The sequence below is a fragment of the Nuphar pumila genome, chromosome 7 (genome assembly GCF_984573655.1).
Source record: "Nuphar pumila chromosome 7, dmNupPumi1.hap1.1, whole genome shotgun sequence".
Taxonomy (NCBI): Eukaryota; Viridiplantae; Streptophyta; class Magnoliopsida; order Nymphaeales; family Nymphaeaceae; genus Nuphar; species Nuphar pumila.
Genome location: NC_143255.1, coordinates 2258159 through 2275183, shown reverse-complemented (window position 1 = coordinate 2275183; position 17025 = coordinate 2258159). Strand labels below are relative to the sequence as shown.

The 17025-nt window shown below is 38.0% G+C and overlaps 1 pseudogene; it reads right to left on the bottom strand.

Annotated features, from left to right (window-relative positions):
- Positions 1-15068: 15068 nt before the first annotated feature.
- LOC149830830 (scarecrow-like protein 32 pseudogene) lies at positions 15069-16403 on the bottom strand (annotated as a pseudogene).
- Between the last annotated feature and the right edge of the window lie 622 nt (positions 16404-17025).

Here is a 17025-nt window from a genome sequence, read left to right as displayed (position 1 = left end):
AGACAAATTATTCGAGTCTATATTCACTAGGGCGTGCTGAACGACTCAGAGCCTTCCTAGTCTAAACCCAGTATTAGTTGAACACAATGTCATAAATCTCGTTATTCTCATTTTCTAACAAGCTAAAAAATTCTTGGGAGAAACTAAAAAATTTGCCTTTCTTGAGAACATATTGAAAAAAAATCAGCATACATGTATTTTCAAGGATGCAAGCAAATATATATCAAGTGAAGTGAAATATTATATAAGGAATTTAAAATTGTTAACAAAAATGTTATTTTCGGGATAAAAGTCCCACAATTTAGATGTAGAAGATATTTTTGAAAATACTGCAAGAAAAAATCAGCATACATGTATTTTCAACGATGCAAGCAAATATATATAAAATAAAGTGAAATATAAGGAACATAAAATTGTTAAAAAATGTTACTTTCGGGATAAAATAACCACATTTTAGATGTAGAAGATATTTTTGAAAATACTGAGATGAATTTACGATATTTTAAAAGAACAATATCAATGTAAGAACTGAGTTATTCTCCGGGTTGCTGATTGGTCACTTGTTTTAAAGAAGTCATATGAAAGATGAACAAGGAGATTTTGCTCAACGCACATTGGTAGTTAGGAATTCTTTCAAGTCAAAAACCAGAAAATGCACCATATTAAATGAGATGAAAATGATTAACATCGAAATCATTCATTTATTTCCATCACTGGCATCCACTGATTTATTCTTTCTTTTTGGCTTTTCAATACCTTCAACCGTTTGTGTTTTCTCATGCAGGCTTCAACTACTGAAATAAATGTAACCCCTTCCTCCTTCACTTCACTGTTTAGGTAGTTGCTCAAAATTTTAATTCTAAATTGTTAAGTAACAATCTTGTCGCAATTAATAAGTTATGGTCTCTGAATTGGTGAATTTAAAGGTAAATTCAAATCATTAAGACAGACCGAAGGGTTAGCTTAGCTGGAACAGGCCTAGGTTGTCATCAGGGGTGTCAGGTTTACCCGAACCTGATCCCAACCCAAACAAACCCTATAGGGTCAGGGTATGGTGATAAATAATAAGACTCAATTAAGACCCAGGTTCGGACCTGAAGGTCTGATTAATACATGGACCAGAGTATAGTTTATGAAATTTTATACAGACCTGAACTTGACCGGAGTTTCGATTAAGACCCACAATTTTTCAATGTAAGAATGCTAAAAAATATGGTTTTACCAAGTAAAGTCCAGGTCTGATTCATGTAGTTTTTATCGGGTTCAAGTATAGTTTATTTTATAGTAGATCTGATTAGACCCAAGTCCAAACTCGATACGATACCTAAAAATTGGGTTCGAGTCTGGCTCTACCTGGATTCGAACCAAACCCGACTTGTTGACACCCCTAGTTGTCATAGGACAGTCAGGGTTTGATTCCTGCAAGCATTATCCCAATTGCAGAAGCCGAAGCTAGGTTGCATACCTTGGGGTCAAAGAATGTCGCCCGGGTTTACAACCTTTCAAGGGTGGTTTTCTGTCTTTATGAAAAAAACCATATAAAAGCTAGGTGTACTTGGTGTGTGTGTGTGTGTGTGTGTGTGGGTGGGTGGGTGGGTGGGTGGGTGGGTGGTTGGGGGCGGGAAGACATCAAGGGTTTTACCAACCGGAGGTCAGTCAATGTGCAGTTGGTGATGAGGGACTGTAAAAAAAGAAAGAACACCTCAACATGTTTGGACCATGGTTACAAATATTGCCAATATTTGATTTTTGTGGTGAACTTATCATGAAAATTTTAATGTCATAAAAATGAAAATTGTTAAAAATTCATAGTAAACCTTAGAACACTTAATTTTAAAATGCAATGTTCTTGCAATATTGATAAATATTTATTAATATTTTAGTGTTTTTATTAATTGTAAATATGAGATTTTTCCAATATATTTCTTAAAAGGTGAATTTTTAGCTTATTATGAGATTAAGGTAAAAAAAGAGTCTCAAAAACTAAACTTTTAACTAAGGTTTGAGCCTAGTTTGGATCATGGAGGTGATTGGCTAGCATCAATTGTATATGATGGTCTTTGACTTGGTTGGATGTCTGATCTACTCATAAATTCCAAGAAGTCTCATTTGTGTGCATGCATTGTTTTCATCAATCAATAAATTGAAAACCATATTTTGATAAGTCTTTCGTTGGACCAATTAATATAACATTAGAGATTATCTAGACAAGGTACAAGGGCCTAATAGTAGATTTAGACTGCACTCAACCTCAATCATTTTTTTATATGATCTGGTCAAAGCTATTTAAAAGTGAGGCCCCACAACCTCCTAATCTTATGTGGCCCACCTCTGAAAACTAAGAACACACTCGTGTGCCAGCAGGGTTTGATTGAGAAACTCAATAAAGAAAGCAAGCTAAAAAGTAGTGGTGTGCCACGGACTGACCCGACCGACTGATGTAAATCGGATGCGGGATTTATGAGAAAATTTTAACCCACTATGAATTACTTAGGAAAACAGAAAATAAATATGAAAATAGCTAAAAATTCAAGAAAATTACAGAAAATTAATGAATGCAAGAAATAACTAGAATAAAATGAAATTAACAACTTCTAACATACAATTCAAGTCTCAACTCCCTCTAATACTAGATCTTCTCTATATTTACAGGAAAAAAATCATAATCCCAGTAGACCTAAATTATCATTTTTAATCAACATTATTTAAAAAAACAAATCTACTAAAATATATGCATAAATTAATGAGATCCAATATCCATTATAATGATCCAAAAAAAAAAAACTATTCAAACTAAAATAATATGAATCTTAAATAATCCAATGAACCATATGGACCTAGATATGTGTTGCTGTGCTCCTAGATCATTATTCTCAGGTTTGAGAAGACTTGCCCTTAAGTCTGAATCCCGCTTGAGTTTTTTCAATTCGGTTCCACCTTGTGGGTTGTGAGCCCATAATATAGAGATGGATCTTAATGTAGACCTCTAAACTAAACGAATACCCCAACATGCATACTGAAACCATAAACATTCTTTATAAAACAAATAAAGTCATACTTGATGCCTCCAAAGTAAAATGGGTCAAATGGATCTGAAGCAGATGGTTGAAAATTTTTTAGATCCGCTCTGAAGGTAACCCATCCATATCTATTTGTGAAAGCCTATACTGATCTGGTTCGAGCAAGTCTAAGGTCTTAAATATATTGGGTTGATTTGGGTAGGCCTATGTAGGGGATTCATGGGACAAATGGGTGGGTGCAGGTAGGTTAAGGGTTGATGTGAAGGAGTGTGGATACATGTTAGAATTGGGTTTGTGTGGCTAGGATAATGTGCTTGATAAATATCTAGTTGGATCGCAACTTAATCGAGAATATATTGATTCATCAGACCCAGAATGGGATAAGTAAGATATTGAATCAAAGATTGAGAAAGATATGTCTGATTTAACTCTAATTCAAATCCAAAATATGTATGAGTCTGGTCTTGACCCAGTTCAGTTTGTAACTAGAGCTTCGTTTGAATTCAATTAGGTTTGGTTTCATGAATTTTGACCAAAAATAGGTGGTGTGACCCTACCCGATGGACTTGGATATTGATCAAGGTCCACCAAGCTAGGAACCGACATCCCATATGCCAGAACCAGACCCAAACCCAACAAAACTGGTGCATGAGTCTACAAACTGGCTTCAGGTCTGATTTTCTGGGAGATCTGGTTCAAAAAATCGAGCCTCCCCTAATCTGACTCAATGGAGAGGCCATTCGAACAGGAAAACCTTGATCGGGTTTCCTTGCCCAACATTGATGGCTACACGATGGACTGTTGTAGATTCATTGTGGAATTGAGCATCGCTTGCAAAGGACCCATCAAAACGTCCTTGTCGATACTGCTGAATCACCCGATTGATTCAGGTTCTTGCTGTCATCCTCTATGACATATGTGTTCCTCTTCATCCAAGCATTTGAATGTCGCATGAATTTTTCAATCAACTTTTCCATCCTTAGAAATATTTGATCATCCTTCCTTTGGCGTTCTTCGATTGCTTGCATAATCCTCATCATATTCATACTTGTTTATGTCATTTGTTGCTTCTTGAATTGAATGCCTTGAAACTGAAGGAACCAATAGAATCATCCTTCGAATGGAATAGAGATAATGATCCTCACTCAGTTACCAATTGATGTAAATCGGATGCTCGATTTATGAGAAAATTCTAATCCACATCAAAGTATCTAGGAAAATAGCTAAAAATTTTAAAAAAATTGTTAGAAAATAATAAGAAATTACAGAAAATAGCTTGAATAAAATGAAAATAACTTGTGAAATCTAATTCAAGTCTCAACTGCCTCTAATCCTAGATTTATAGGAAAAAAATCATAACCATAATTAATAGACATAAACTACCACTTTTGACAAACATTAAGTAAGAAAATAGATCTTAACCCTACTAAACTACTAAAATGAAATATAGATCAATTACTCAGATCCAATATCCATTACAATGACTCAAAACAAGAAAATATCCAAACTAAAATAATATAGATCTTAAATGATCAAACAGACCATATAGACCTAGATATGTGTTGCTCGACTCTTGCATCACTGACCCATATTTTGGAGAAGCCCAAATAGACAGGTAGAGTAAAACGACAGAAACCTAGCGCAGACCCAACCCAAAGCGACGAAGCTGCCTCCCCAATAAAAGGTAAAACAATGCACCCAAGTCCATTTTTTAGCAGGTCTGACTAGCCCAAACCATTCCTTCCATGTCCATGTTGGAGTCCAAAAGACTAGCCCAAACCTAATAAGAAAACCCTACATTTTTTAAAGTGAAGGAATTAATCCTGCACAATCTTTTGCAAAGTCTAAAAGCCCACTGGTTCTGGTTGGATAAACGCAATAAAGCTAACCCTATTTTTTAGAAAAAATGATGAAAAAAATTATACATATATTTTATTAGTGATGGACATTAGGCTAATTCAGCATAGTCTTTGACCTACTGTAAGCCCAAGTCAGCCCTTGATGGGTTTAGGTTCTGTCTGAGCCTTATCAAGCTGAGATTGGAGTTGGGTTGGGTTTAAACTAGATAAAATGATTTTTCATTTTTACTAGGATCTGATTCATTTACTAATCAGGTTAGATTAAACTCGAGACTTTGTCTACACAAGTATTCTGAACCCATCTATGATCAATGTTGCAAAGATTGGTTCATTAAGTTAATCGGTTTATCAAAGAAACAATAAAATTTGTCCAAATCAAATTGAATTGGATCACCTTTGAACCATACTATTTCATAGTATTTTTTTTAATATACTTTTATGGAAAATTACTTTTAAAAACATTTCTTACATCATTCCCTTTTGTGCATGGGGCCTGTCCAAAGTTAGGAAAATATTAAAATAATATTAAAAATATATTACATTTTTTAAAAAAATTATGAAAAACTAAACTTACTCAACTTTTTTGGTATTGTGGACGCCCAATTTTCTCAAGATGCCTAAAATACTAACATCTTTGGAAGAATCAGGTTGCAGGTTGGAGTTCACAAAGAGGATAACATGAGAAAATTGAGAAAATCCATCGGATGACTAAAGCAGTTTAGTCGTCCACCACATTTGGATGACTATCTCAGTTCAGTCGTTTGACCCAGAATGACTACTCCAGTTCAGTAGTTCAACTGCCTTATCCTTCTTAGACGACTATCTCAATTCAACTGTCTAACCAATCCAATATTTGGTTTATCCTCATTAGTGGACAACCAAATATGTTAAGCCATAAATCTCGGGATAGACAAACTGGTTTAGTCGTCTAATCAGTTTGAGCAAATGAAGCACATTTACCTCATCTCCAACCACTTTTGCAGAATTTTGAGAAAATATTTTCTCTGAATAAAACCTCACCTCTTATTCGAGGTGAGTATAGATCCATTTAGACCACATCCAAACCCGAAAGTTCCATGATCTGGATTTGTTTTGAATGCCTATAAATAGGGACTCACCCCTAAGATTGGAGGATCTGAACTTCAGACGTTCGAGTGCTAACACGATAGAGAATGAGTATGAGCTTTGCCATTCCCTCTTCTCTCTAAATATCCTAGTTGTGTGGGAGTGTTGTCAGAACCATCACAAGATGCCACCATATCCTAGCAGAGGTTCCATCGGATGAAGGAGAAATAACTTAAAACTAAACGAACTTTCGAGTTCAAAAATGGTATTTTCTAATTCGGTTCATTTATATCTTTTTATTTATTCAGTCATTATTATCTTATAATAGATACCTACACATATTCTTTTGTTCTATTTGCATAGCCCATCTGTGTGATTCGTGTTATGAGTTCAAAAAACCTGACTTGGCTTTACCTTCTATATGGAAAAGGATGGCAGAGACTTGAACGCCGTCTCCATATCTTTTAAAAGGAGTTTTTAGCAATTTAAACATTAAGTCTCAAATTTTTTTATCAATAGTTATTAGCGATCATGATGTGATATCATAGTTTTTTATATTTCATAGTTAGAATTATATTTTCAGTTTTTTTTAGTTTTCTATCTGTCCAAATAACTAAACAAGGTTTGGTCGTCCAATATTTAGCAGTCTAATGGCTCTGTTGTCCATAAAGTCTATCTTCAATTTTTTTTTCACTTTTCCCTATTGCAGGCAGAGTTGTCTCTGCCTCCAGCATCTATTTTCTTTTAGGTTTAGCCATCTCGTCTGTTTGGCCCTCTTTGTCAAGGCAGGGCCATCTGTGGCCTATCTGTATTTCTGCTTTTCATAATATTTTCTACTTTGTTGGATGGCTAAATTGGTTTTAGCTGTCCATCCTACTTTTTCCATAAATTTGTATGTCCAAGGCTCTGACTCTATTGTCTCTGACAGGTTTGGTCGTCTATGCAGACTTTGTTTCTTACCGATTTGGTTGTTTGGCCAAAAAATATTTTTTTCCTTTTTTTATATATACAGATTGGTCATCTAGGTCCTGCAGATCTTTTTTGCAAACTTGATCATCTAGACCCTGCGACCTCATTGCAGATTTGTCCGTTGAGGCCCTACAAGTTTGCTCTAGAGTTGGTCGTCCAATCCCTTAAACTCTTCGCTCTTTGGCCATCTATGGCCTTTATCCGTATTAGTTGTCTGACCTAGTTTGGCCATCTAGCTCTATTTTGTTGTCTGGTCTAGTTTGGCCATCTAGGGCCTTTATTTGTATTAGTTGTCTGACCTAGTTTGGCCATCTAGCTCTATTTTGTTGTATGGTCTAGTTTGGCCATCCGACTAGGTTCAGCCATCTGAACCTTGACTGTTTTAGTTCTGTCGTTTGGGTAGTGTCATCTCAATCTGTTTGGTCATCCGAAACTCTATTGTCCGGGACCTTTTTGCCATATGCCAACTCTACTGTGTGGCTGTCATATTTTCTCATTATCGACACGTTTTATTTTTATTTTAGGGTTTCAATTAGTTTCTTTTTTTCTACTTTATTTGTTTTTTTTGTGAATATAGGGGTTTTTTGTATTAGTTTCATGCATGAATATTATGCTAGGTTTTTGTCATTTTTAGAAACTATTATTGGAGAAATTGCATGACATTTGAAAGTTAAGAATACATAACCTCTAACAATCTGAGGATATCGTGTGAAAAGCTTGATTTTTCAATTGTATGCTTCATATTTTTTTCTACTCTCTTTCTTTTAGGATTAAAGCTCTCTTTTTGTTTTGAATTTTCAACTCACTCCTATCTTACAATTTGGATCTTCAGATCCCCCACCCGTACCTTTAAGTTGTTAGCTTGAGTATATTAAGGGTGATAGCGTTCAGAGCTGGAATGTCCATACCACTATTCTTAAGTTGTTAGCTTGAGTACATTAAGTATTGAATCAGGAAGGGAAGCTCTATCCTAAAACCTAAAGAAACCTTGCAGATCTGTGGAGTATTTTTTGAGGAGACTTAGGATACCTATCAATTTTAAAAATCTCTCTTTACTTGTTTGGGCCTCTCAAAATCACTTGTTTGGGGTATCATGAATACCCGATCTTGGACCAAGAAGACTAATCCCCTATGCATTCTTGAGAAACCACCTCAGAAAAATGTCACTTATGGGATGCCATCTTACATGTTTAAACCCACTTCCGAGATGCTACATCCTATGGTGCTAAATGCCTCTTTTGATGCAAATCTGGATGAGGAAACCCATACCAATATCCTTAGAGAGTTCGAAGATACTAAAAAAAAAGAAAGGGTCCAGTACAACTGGAGTCTAACTTTCGTTGTTATTTTAGAGTTTCTCATAACATTCCTTCAACGAATTACGAGACGAACGACTCCAACACGGGCGAGCTAGTCAAGAGACAAGTCCATAAAACTTTTTAGGGCAGGTCCTTCATCAAGGAACGAGATGAGCTGACATAGATGAGACATCACATGAGAAAAATGGAGTGAAGGATAAGAGAATTGCAAGAAAGAGAAAAGTACCAATGGGCCCAAGAGAGATGGGAGTAATGTTTGTGATTGAAAGGCTCAAAGCTCAGTTAAGTGATGAATTTGAGATGAAAGATCTTGGAGTAGCTAAGAAGATTCTTGGCATGAAAATACATAGATACCTAAATGCAAGGAAGCTGTATCTGACTCAGAAGGGTTATATTGAGAAGGTCTTGAAGCATTTTGTTATTAAAGATGCAAAGTCTAAAAATATTCTTTTAGAGTCTCATTTCAAGATCTTAGAAGCTATGTCACTACAATCACACAAGGAGGAGTACATGGCTCATGTTCCTTATTCTAGAGCATTTAGGAGCCTTACGTATGCTATGATATGTACTCGATCAAACATCTCTCACACAGTTAGTGTGGTTAGCATGTATATAACTAATCTTAGAAAAGAACATTGGCAAGCAATAAAATTGATCCTTAGATATCTGTGCGGTACCACTGATGTATGCCTTGAATTTGGACGATGTGTTACTAGTGTTGTTGGCTATTGTGGTGTTGATTTTGTAGGTGAGCATACATGAGGAGGTCACTCATTAGTTATGTGTTTAACATTGGTGGTTGTGTTGTTAATTGGAAAGCTACTTTACATAGGTAGATAGTGAATGAAGTTGTATGGTTGAAAGGCTTGTTTGGTGTGCACAATTCAGGACATGATGCTATAGTTTTCTATTGTGATAGCCAGAGTGTTATTCATTTAACCAAGGAACAAATGTTTCATGAGAGGACAAAGCATATTGGTAGCAAGTATCACTTTGTTCGAGATGTGCTCTCTAAAGGCGACATTTTGATAAAGAAGATTGATACAAAGTTCAACCCAGCTGACATGATAACGAAGTCTCTTCCAGTGACTAAGTTCGAGTGTTGCATGAACTAGGTTGGCTTGTGCAGCACTTGATAGCCTAAATGATTTTTATTGGAGGTGGAGCGAATTGAAAGATATTTTTTTCACTATGATTGCTTTTATCTTTGGCTCTAGCTGTTTTCATCTTCTCGTAGAGTACCCTATTGAAGGGTAGGGTTTAATGAACTTAATTAGCACTCTATCCTCACTCCTTTGCCTTCTTTTGAGGAGCTTGTTGAGGAACCTTTTCTTGGCACACCATATATTTTGATTTTTCAATTTGGCACCTGGTCTTAGTGATAAGTAGAATGTCAACGATAGCAATCACTGCATGGACATCACATCGATTTTTTTTTCCTGTAGCCATTTTTGAAAGCAAAAAAATTGTCATAAGAAAAAAATTGTCTATGAAAAGTTTTGATACGAGAATTTTTCCAAATGATTTTTTTTGTTAGTTTGTGTAGTAAGAAAATTAGGATTCAAAACTCTTCATCTCTCTTTGTTGGAGGAAGATAGAGAAGGGAATCAGTTAGTTTTCATTTACAAGGGGAGAGAGAGAGAGAGGTGCATCAGAGGAAGATAAAGATGGAAGAAGGCAACAAAGTGGCAGCTAATGGAATAAAATGATTGAAAGGTGAGGAGTTACTCTATTGCACAAATAAATCTTTTGATATGAAAAATCCCTCTGCCCCGCTAGGTGGAAGAAATTTTCCTTTGAAAACTTTGAGTTTTTAGAAAAACTATCCTTTTAACAAATTTTTCATGTTTGGAATGATTGGAAAAGTTGCCATTTTTTCTTTACAACCTAGTTTTTCTCTAACATTTTCTCACTTTTAAATATGCCCTGTCTGAAGTTAGCAAGATCTCATTGCCTCCTATCAAGTTGGTGCTAAAAAAAATTAAGCAGCAATTTGCAAACATCAGATGTTCTGTTTTAGAGAAAGAGTTTGTCTGTAATTGTTAAATCAAACCCGTTTGCAGATCACTTTTTTTAAGTCTTCATGTCCCTCTTAGGTGGCAACATAGGAGCTCAGAAAAAGGAAAGAGAGGGATGTTACTCGGACCAGAGTGTAAGCCAATGATGCTTTTAGCTACTGGACTCTCGCTATCTACGGTGCAATACTCCACTGCTTTGCCTAGCAGCACAACACTTGTATTGCTCTCCCACAACCCCGTTTTCATGGTTTAGGCTCCTCACATTCCCTCTCAGCTATGAAGAGGAGGGAAGTAGAGATGCTAGATGAAAACCAGAGCCGGACCTGTCAAGAGGCCAATGAGACTTGGGCCCCTGGGCCAAAAAAAAATTTAGGGGCCCATTTTTAATAGGGATTCAATTTTTAATGAGGACCAAAAACAACAAAAAAAAATTTAGGGGCCCCAAAAAAATTGGAGGCGCTGCCCTCGAACTCTTACTATTAGTAAGGGACTCAAAAAATTTCGAGGAGCTGCCCCCAAACTCCTACTATTAATAGGAGACCTATTTTTAGGGAACCCATTTTTAATAGAGGCTCAAAAAATTTTGAAGCCCTGACCCAGAACTCCTGCTATTAATAGGAGGCTCATTTTTTCCCTCGGCCTCAGGCCCCATAAAACACAGGTACGGCCCTGATGAAAACAATAAAGTTCTATTCTTTCTCCACTCCCATCACCCTCGCATGGCTCCCAAATAGAGCCCAAGTGAATTGTTCTGTTGCAAGTTATATAGGAATTAAATGGCTTCCTCAGGATATGTGTCAGAGACCTCTATCTTCTTTTTTTCTGAGGAAAACCCCAAGACAGATATAAGACCACTCTTTTTAAAACTGTGGTATTTATTTTGTCTCATGTTTTCTTATGTTAATGGGGGTGATTGTTCACCTCTTCGTCAATTGAGAAAATCCAAACTGAATGAAAACTTACATAGATTTAATTGATCTTCATGATATATAGTTTGAAATCTTGGGATATACAACTGGACGATCCATGATATGCAGCTAATATATAGGATAACGATTTCTGATGTACAACCAAATTACAAAATAACGACTCTACTGTCTAAATGTTCCAACACGTAAAATGGTAACACGGTAACAGGAAAAATAGTAAATAATGACAGTTCACCACCTTCCATATTGGTTGATCCATATCGGATCCGTATCAGTTGATATCAATGTACTCACCAAGGTTTTATTATTTTTCAATTGAAATTCTTTCATCCAAAAAGATAGATGATCAGAAATAGAGAGCCTCGCAAAATTATTTGTCCATATACCACCATTTAGTTTGGAGGGCAGAATAGGTGCAATGCGATTGCACACTTTTGGTGTGCTTCTGCACCTGCACCTGATCACCCTCCATCTGCTGTTGAGCCCCACAGCTGACTGTATCCCAAAGATGGAGGGTGATGGGGTACAGCAGCACACTAAAAGTGTGCAATCACATTGCACCTGAACCTCTCTCCTTGGTTTGAGTGCCCAACTTATGAAGGCTAGGCCTATGCCAAAAAAATTGGACGTATCCCTTATTAATATCGGCTCAGCTTGGTCTGACAAGCACTTGGGCTGCGCTAAGGCCTGTTGTCGAAAAGATTTCAATGAATTCATTAAACCTTACCAGACGTAGCCTGCCTTATGAGAGAGTAGTTTTAAGTAGGGGTGGCAATCGGGTCGGGTTGGCGGGTTGTGTCGGCGGGTCAGCATACCTCAACAGGAACCCGACCCGTTTATTAAACGGGTCAGCTGTGGCAAACACTAACCCGGCCCATTTATTAAATGGGTAACCCGACACTGACATGGTTAACCCGTTTAATAAACAGGTCGGGTCGAGTAAACGGGTTGGTGGGTTAGCGGGCGGGTTGGCAGGCGGGTCGAGGTCATGTAAACGGGTTGGTGGGTCGGGTTTGGGTAAACGGGTTGACCAACCCGCCTAACCCATTTATTAAACTGGTCAGCCGGGTTGGCATACCCCTAACACGAACCCGACCCGTTTAATAAATGGGTTAGGTGGGTTGACCCATTTAAGACACGAACCCGTTTAAGCCAAACCCGAACCCGCCTAAGAAGCGGGTTGGCGGGTCGTGTCAGATTTTGCCACACCTAGTTTTAAGGAGTTTAACGAGAGGAGACAGTTTGGAGTTGAGATCAAAGGAGCGGTTAAGTGACATGGCTATGTGCCATATCCAAAATCACATGACAGCATTGCATGGGGCCCACAGTTACTGAGTGCAGGCCCCCATGAAATGCTGTCATGTGATTGGCTATGGCATTTAGCCATGACACATAGCCAATCCCTGCTCAAAAGTTTGTAGCATGAATTCTTGATTCTTATAGTGACTCCATGCCCACCTGAAAGTACACCCAGGGTTCCATCTTGCAGCAAGGGATGCCCTCCATGTGTGAGAACATTCTTGAACGCAAATTGTATTCAATACTCTGTTTCTTGTGAGAGAGAACCATTTGGAACTAAGCGTTTCGGTTTACAATAATCCAACTAATTTTTTTATTTTTCTCTTGACAAAGGAACCCTCGTGATAAGGGTATGTTTGATGGTTTGTTTACGATCGGACAAAATAAACAAAAAAGAACAGAACACCGGTTTTGTTTATTTTGTAACAACTGTACTAAGTCCGAAGTTTGTTTCTACTGTACAAAAAGTTGTGTTTTTTGTGTCCAACATTTGTTTTATGCTGTGTGCGAACAACTTAGTCAATAATGGATAATGGGTTAGATTAATTTATTTTGGATCGTATGACCTGATCCACACACACATGAAATGATTTCTTCAAGATTTTTATCATTTTTATTTTCTTAAGTTTTTATCAGCAGAATTTGAAGAAATAAAAAAAAATTCATTTACCAACAAAATAATGGAAAAATTTAAAAATATGAAGTATAAAATCTCAAACAAAGCCATCATAAACTTTCATCTTACACTCTTACTTTTCACTCATTAATCAAACTATACTTTCGATTTACCAATCCAAACATAGAAACCCCCAATTTTAAGATACCACATTGCGAAAAATTTCATCCGAAACTCAAACAAAATGAAGATCAAATCACCGATCAAAATCCCCACCATAACACAACAAGCAACAAAAGAAAACAAAAGGCAAACAAAGGAGAATCTCAATGCCAACATCCAACCAAACCCCAATTTAAAAAGTGCACCGAACACCTTAAAAAATCCCAACACCACGAAAAAAACCTTAGAAAAAATATCTACAAGCAATCAGATCGATATCCACAACACAAATACCGAAAATTTAACTAAAAAATCAGATTCTGCTACAAAAATTTTCAAAAAAAATAGAGAAAAGGGAAGGGAAAAAGAAACGAAAAAAAGAAAATGAATGTACAGACTCGAAGACGCTCTTCTCCTCGGATTTTCCCATCCCTTTCAGAAGGATTACCAAAATGAAGACCGAATGAAAGTCGCTGCCTAGCGAGAAATGAAAATATCGTATGAATATGGATGCTGGGGACGGCGTTTCCTACATTTGTTAAAAAATGTGTAAGTTTGAGGAATTTTTTTTTTGAGATAAAATAAAAAATGACTACAATTATTAATAAAAATCTATTTCATATGGACAAATCAAACTATTTGCTGCAGTCAGGGTTGGGCTAGGACTGGGCTTTAAAAAAAAAAACATTTAACTGTTTCGGGAGGCAGGACTGGGCTACACCCGGACCCAAGAAGAACTACATGAACCAAACCCAGTAAAAACCCATATTTTTTTATCATTTTTACATTGAAAATTTGTGGATCTTAATCGAAACTCGGGTCTGGTATAAAATTTTACAAACTATACCCGGGTCCATGTATTAATCGGACATTTAGGTCTGGACCTGGGTCCATGTATTAATTGGGTATTGTTGTTTATCACCATTCCCAGACCCTATATATAGTGTTTGGTTTGGGTCGGTCCGGGTAAACCAGGCCAGTTGACACCCCTAGTCATGAGTTGGAAACCCATGGTGCGCATGCAGGGCTGAAGTTGCCGTACTCCTCGGTGGGCAAGAAAGGCATGGGGTTTTACACCAATGAACATGGATGTCTATAAGATTCTAGATTTTCCTTGGCTTTTCAGATTCACTTTGAGGAACAGATTTTCAATCACGCGAGAGTCTTTCTTTATGAGAAGGAAGCATCATCCCATACAACCATAAGGGTCAATTTTCTCACATTTGCAATCATGTAAGAAAATGGTTCTCCTGAGAACCATCCTCTGATTCTCACAAGGGCGTAAGCCAACGTGCCCTAAAATTTAATCTGGAAAATTTTTCTTTGATTTCAATGCCATCAAGGGTACGGTACTTTTTTCTGACGGGCAACCAAACATTTAACTAAATTTTAGTATTCCTACTGCTTCCAAAAAACTTATAAATAGATTGAAGAGTACCTGACATCAAAGAACGCTGGTCCAAAGGCAACAGCACCATGAGTTCTCATTTCACGTACAAAATTATTATAGAAACATTCACAATGCATCTTGATGACCAACCTCAATTTCACTTCTATTTCCGGAATTAAATCAAAACAAACTTTGAAATAGATTTTTCTCGTTCATGACATTGCTCATTACAAAAAGGCAATGTTTCTATTATAAAAAAAAAAACATGTTCATGTACTTTGGCAAGGCAAGGTCAAGGAAATTGTAGGAGTCATATTGAGTAGGTCTAGAGACTTGAACAATGACACAACTTTGTTTGCCTTTTGCAAGTCCAAAATCAGTACCTTTTGAGCCTATTTACTTGGAAAATATTCATGCTGTTATTATCCCCCATGAACAACCCAAGCAGAAGCAAATACAGCACTGTGGCCTTTCCATGTGAGCACCAAAGTGTCCTCTTCCCTTTTCATTCCCCATCCACTGGCATGATCACCTAACAAAAACTTCACCTCAATAAGAGTGTCTTCACTAAAGGGCACGCTGTGAAAATGAGCTTTCTTCATCCTCTGTACAAGTTTTCCACGTGATTCTAATCTCTCAATCCTTTGCAACCCTTCAAAGGCTATGATGTTCTCTATTTTGCACCCAATATCTGCCTCATAAGCCAGCCTTTGAGTGCTGTCCTTTGGTAAAAATGTCTCTAGGGCATCAAAGGGTATCCATAGGAAATTGAAACAAGTTGAAATTCTTGAAGAGAGGCTAACAGACCCCAGGTTAGAATCCTCATCTACAACAGTAACAATCTTAGGATTTAAACCCTTGATTAACTCCAAAAACCCATCTCTAGGAGATGGGTTTTTTGTGGATGAGCCTTCCCTAACTTCATCTGGCAGATAATGCAGAAAATTCTGGCAATTCACCACCAAAACCTCATCATCCATGAGTCCAAGTGTGCTAGGTTCTACGTGACTCATAACCAACTCATGGTATGGCTTAGTCTTAGTGCCACCATTATTATCTTCAATGGGTATCACCCTAAACTCAAAGGGCACGTTCCTAGACTTGGCAAAGTTGGCAAGACGCTGGCCTACTTGCTCACAGGAAATGTTAAGCCATGGAGGCACCTCAGGCTGAGCCGACGGAACTGTCAGTCGAACAAGGGGTGCACCTCCTGGCTTCCTTGATAGCTCATCAATAAGAGTAGGCCATTGCATGCAGTGGGTGATGCTGAAATCCAGTATGTGAACCCTGGGGTAACCTTGAATTGCACTAGAGATTACACCATTAGAGGCGCAGAAACCAAACCTGTGCCATGGTAGTAGGTCGACGTAGCCCGCAAGCTCAGTCACAGCCATTGGCCTACCCATGGGGATGAGACGATGGATCCCATCTTGTGAGCATTGGAGGTTAATGGCTGTAGGGCACACCCTAGATGCCCTTAAGACCAGGGCCCTCAGGAACCAAGAGGTGAGCCTTTGGTTGGGGTCACCAAGGGAGGAGGCAACATTGTTGAGTACCCACATGATCTGTTGGGCAAGGGTCACGTCCTTGCTCTCTAGGGCAGTCCCACAGTGGAGAAGGAGATTCTCTATGCAGTTGGCGTCCAAGCTCCCGAGGCAGCCTTTGAAGAGGGAGGGCCCCTGAGCCCTAATGCCTTTATGGAAGAGGTCAGATGATGGGAGGGATACATTATGGTTGGGCCTTAGTTCGGCCTTCATTGCCGAGAGAGAGAGAGAGAGAGAGGGGGGAGGGAGGACTGCGTTTCCTTTTGTTAGATAGATCGGAAGTTTTGGACACGTGTCAAATAATCATTGGACGTGGAAGGATTGGGGATCTGGGTTTTATCTGATGCTTTGTGGTTGCTGGCAGAGAGAGAGAGAGAGAGATTTGGTAGCTAATCAGAGAAATAGGCTGTGGCGAGAAAGCAGGGATCCAGAGAGCCCCTAAGATCCATGGCTATTTAACACAGGTAATCACGAGACAGGATTTCATGTGGGGCCTGCACTATATAGATGTGGGTCCCATGAAATGCTTTCATGTGATTGGTTAGTATCACATAGCCATGGCAGTTAGCCGCTCCTTTGGGGTAATTGGTTGATGGATAATGTTGAAAAATGGCTTCAGTAATATGAGAGAGAGGAGTTGAGATCAAAGGAGCTGCCAAGTGCCATGGGTACGTGACTCTAGCCAATCACGTGACAGTATTGCATGGAGCCCACAGCTATATAGTGCAGACCCTAACATGAAATGCTGTCATGAAATTGCCTATGTCAAATAGCCATGGCACTTAGCCGCTCTCTAGATCCCTGCTCGAGAGAAAGAGCATGGAATTTTGGTGGA